The following is a 4,860-nucleotide window of genomic DNA, read 5'->3' on the forward strand; positions in this document are numbered from 1 at the left end:
TAGCATTTGGGTCTCTCGATGTGATTCCGCATTCCAGTCCCTTTGGGCACTGCTTGAGCCGCATCCCAGGGGGTTCCCTTCCCAATAATCTGCCTCGCAACCCGATTGCTATGCGGTGAGGCTCCTCGGCCGCCTCGGAACTATCTGTGTATCAGACGCATCGCGGGATAAGGGGTTGGCAACGGTAGTCGCCCCAAGCGCGTCCGATGCTTGGACCATTCCGAGGCGGCCCTGAAGCCTCTTCCGTCTAGCCGTTGGGTCCTTCTCGCCGCATCCCTCGCCTCGCACCCCGATTGCTATGCGGTGAGGCTCCTCGGCCGCCTCGGAACTATCTGTGTATCGGACGCGTCGCGGGATAAGGGGTTGTCACTGGTAGTCGCCCCAAGCGCGTCCGATGCTTGGACCATTCCGAGGCGGCCCTGAAGCCTCTTCCGTCTAGCCGTTGGGTCCTTCTCGCCGCATCCCTCGCCTCGCACCCCGATTGCTATGCGGTGAGGCTCCTCGGCCGCCTCGGAACTATCTGTGTATCGGACGCGTCGCGGGATAAGGGGTTGTCATTGGTAGTCGCCCCAAGCGCGTCCGATGCTTGGACCATTCCGAGGCGGCCCTGAAGCCTCTTCCGTCTAGCCGTTGGGTCCTTCTCGCCGCATCCCTCGCCTCGCACCCCGATTGCTATGCGGTGAGGCTCCTCGGCCGCCTCGGAACTATCTGTGTATCGGACGCGTCGCGGGATAAGGGGTTGTCACTGGTAGTCGCCCCAAGCGCGTCCGATGCTTGGACCATTCCGAGGCGGCCCTGAAGCCTCTTCCGTCTAGCCGTTGGGTCCTTCTCGCCGCATCCCTCGCCTCGCACCCCGATTGCTATGCGGTGAGGCTCCTCGGCCGCCTCGGAACTATCTGTGTATCGGACGCGTCGCGGGATAAGGGGTTGTCACTGGTAGTCGCCCCAAGCGCGTTCGATGCTTGGACCATTCCGAGGCGGCCCTGAAGCCTCTTCCGTCTAGCCGTTGGGTCCTTCTCGCCGCATCCCTCGCCTCGCACCCCGATTGCTATGCGGTGAGGCTCCTCGGCCGCCTTGGAACTATCTGTGTATCGGACGCATCGCGGGATAAGGGGTTGTCACTGGTAGTCGCCCCAAGCGCGTCCGATGCTTGGACCATTCCGAGGCGGACCCGAAGCCTCTTCCGTCTAGCCGTTGGGTCCTTCTCGCCGCATCCTTCGCCTCGCACCCCGATTGCTATGCGGTGAGGCTCCTCGGCCGCCTCGGAACTATCTGTGTATCGGACGCGTCGCGGGATAAGGGGTTGTCACTGGTAGTCGCCCCAAGCGCGTCCGATGCTTGGACCATTCCGAGGCGGACCCGAAGCCTCTTCCGTCTAGCCGTTGGGTCCTTCTCGCCGCATCCCTCGCCTCGCACCCCGATTGCTATGCGGTGAGGCTCCTCGGCCGCCTTGGAACTATCTGTGTATCGGACGCGTCGCGGGATAAGGGGTTGTCACTGGTAGTCGCCCCAAGCGCGTCCGATGCTTGGACCATTCCGAGGCGGACCCGAAGCCTCTTCCGTCTAGCCGTTGGGTCCTTCTCGCCGCATCCCTCGCCTCGCACCCCGATTGCTATGCGGTGAGGCTCCTCGGCCGCCTTGGAACTATCTGTGTATCGGACGCGTCGCGGGATAAGGGGTTGTCACTGGTAGTCGCCCCAAGCGCGTCCGATGCTTGGACCATTCCGAGGCGGACCCGAAGCCTCTTCCGTCTAGCCGTTGGGTCCTTCTCGCCGCATCCCTCGCCTCGCACCCCGATTGCTATGCGGTGAGGCTCCTCGGCCGCCTTGGAACTATCTGTGTATCGGACGCGTCGCGGGATAAGGGGTTGTCACTGGTAGTCGCCCCAAGCGCGTCCGATGCTTGGACCATTCCGAGGCGGCCCCGAAGCCTCTTCCGTGTAGCCGTTGGGTCGTTCTCGCCGCATCCCTCGCCTCGCACCCCGATTGCTATGCGGTGAGGCTCCTCGGCCGCCTTGGAACTATCTGTGTATCGGACGCGTCGTGGGATAAGGGGTTGTCACTGGTAGTCGCCCCAAGCGCGTCCGATGCTTGGACCATTCCGAGGCGGCCCCGAAGCCTCTTCCGTGTAGCCGTTGGGTCCTTCTCGCCGCATCCCTCGCCTCGCACCCCGATTGCTATGCGGTGAGGCTCCTCGGCCGCCTTGGAACTATCTGTGTATCGGACGCGTCGCGGGATAAGGGGTTGTCACTGGTAGTCGCCCCAAGCGCGTCCGATGCTTGGACCATTCCGAGGCGGACCTGAAGCCTCTTCCCTCTAGCCGTTGGGGCTTTCTCGCCGCATCCCTCGCCTCGCACCCTGATTGCTATGCTGTGAGGCTCCTCGGCCGCCTTGGAACTATCTGTGTATCGGACGCATCGCGGGATAAGGGGTTGGCAGTGGTAGTCGCCCCAAGCGCATCCGATGCTTGGACCATTCCGAGGCGGCCCTGCAGCCTCTTCCGTCTAGCCGTTGGGGCCATCTCGCCGCATCCCCCACCTCGCACCACGATTGCTATGCGGTGAGGCTCCTTGGCCGCCTCGGAACTATCTGTGTATCGGACGCATCGCGGGATAAGGGGTTGTCACTGGTAGTCGCCCCAAGCGCGTCCGATGCTTGGACTATTCCGAGGCGGCCCTGCAGCCTCTTCCGTCTAGCCGTTGGGGCCATCTCGCTGCATCCCCCACCTCCTCGGCCGCCTCGGAACTATCTGTGTATCGGACGCATCGCGGGATAAGGGGTTGGCAGTGGTAGTCGCCCCAAGCGCGTCCGATGCTTGGACTATTCCGAGGCAGCCCTGCAGCCTCTTCCGTCTAGCCTTTGGGGCCATCTCGCCGCATCCCTCGCCTCGCACCCCGATTGCTATGCGGTGAGGCTCCTCGGCCGCCTGGGAACTATCTTCGTATCGGACGCATCGCGGGATAAGGGGTTGTCACTGGTAGTCGCCCCAAGCGCGTCCGATGCTTGGACTATTCCGAGGCGGCCCTGTGGCCTCTTCCGTCTAGCCGTTGGGGCCATCTCGCCGCATCCCCCACCTCGCACCCCGATTGCTATGCGGTGAGGCTCTTCGGCCGCCTTGGAACTATCTTCGTATCGGACGCATCGCGGGATAAGGGGTTGTCACTGGTAGTGGCCCCAAGCGCGTCCGATGCTTGGACTATTCCGAGGCGGCCCTGCAGCCTCTTCCGTCTAGCCGTTGGGGCCATCTCGCCGCATCCCCCACCTCGCACCCCGATTGCTATGCGGTGAGGCTCCTCGGCCGCCTTGGAACTATCTTCGTATCGGACGCATCGCGGGATAAGGGGTTGTCACTGGTAGTCGCCCCAAGCGCGTCCGATGCTTGGACTATTCCGACGCGGCCCTGTGGCCTCTTCCGTCTAGCCGTTGGGGCCATCTCGCCGCATCCCCCACCTCGCACCCCGATTGCTATGCGGTGAGGCTCCTCGGCCGCCTTGGAACCATCTTCGTATCGGACGCATCGCGGGATAGGGGGCTGTCACTGGTAGTCGCCCCAAGCGTGTCCGATGCTTGGACCATTCCTAGGCGGCCCTGAAGCCTCTTCCGTCTAGCCGTTGGGGCCTTCCCGCCCCATCCCTCGCCTCGCACCCCCGATTGCTATGCGGTGAGGCTCCTCGGCCGCCTTGGAACCATCTGTGTATCGGACGCATCGCGGGATAAGGGGTTGGCACTGGCAGTCGCCCCAAGCGCGTCCGATGCTTGGACCATTCCGAGGTGGCCCTGAAGCCTCTTCCGTCTAGCCGTTGGGGCCTTCCCGCCCCATCCCTCGCCTCGCACCCCGATTGATATGCGGTGAGGCTCCTCGGCCGCCTTGGAACTATCTGTGTATCGGACGCATCGCGGGATAAGGGGTTGGCACTGGTAGTCGTCCCAATCGCATCCGATGCTTGGACCATTCCGAGGCGGCCCTGCAGCCTCTTCCGTTTAGCCGTCGGGGCCTTCCCGCCGCATCCCTCGCCTCGCATCCCGATTCCTATGCGGTGAGTCTTCTCGGCCGCCGCGGAACTATACCTGTTATTGCTACTGCATCCTTCGGCTGGTAACCTCCTCTGCCGCCTTGGAACGTTCTCTTTGTCGGACGCGTCGCGGGATAAGGGGTTGGCACTGGTAGTCGCCCCAAGCGCGCCCGATGCATAGACCGCTCCGAGTCGACCTTGCTTTCAGCCTCTCACATGCATAGACCTCTCTGAGTCGACCCTGCAGCCTCTCACGTTTAGCCTTTGGAATCTCGCCTCACAACATGATTGCTATCCTTGATGCATCCCTTGCCTCGAGCCCTGATTGCTTTCTTGGCTGCATCCCTCCTCTCCTCACAGCCCGGTTGTCATCACTGCTTCATCCGTCGCTTCATGCATTCTGGCTGCTGGGCCCTTCCCACCGCACACCTCGATTGCTATCTCTTCTGCATCACACACCCCGATTGCTATCTCTGCTACATCCCTCGGCTCTCACTTCTGCATCCTTCGCCTCACACCTCGATTGCTATCAATGCTGCATCCGTAACCTCACACCCCGATTGCTATGCGGGGAGGCTCCTTGGCCGCCTTGGAAATTTCTGTGTGTCGGACGCACCGCGGGATAAGGGGTTGGCACTGGTAGTCGCCCCAAGTGCGCCCGATTCTTAGACCGCTTCGAGGTGACCTCGTAGCCTCTTTCGTCCAGGCTTCCTGCCTTCAACGCCCTTTTTACACCTCGATTGCTATGCGCGGGCTCGTTGGCGTCTATCACCTCTCTGCGAAGAGTGGCACGATGATTGTTGGGGTAAATCGTAGCAGTCCGATCTCTGGCCTTGGGCCATTGTGAG

This window comes from Cryptomeria japonica, unplaced genomic scaffold (assembly GCF_030272615.1).
Source record: "Cryptomeria japonica unplaced genomic scaffold, Sugi_1.0 HiC_scaffold_51, whole genome shotgun sequence".
Taxonomy (NCBI): Eukaryota; Viridiplantae; Streptophyta; class Pinopsida; order Cupressales; family Cupressaceae; genus Cryptomeria; species Cryptomeria japonica.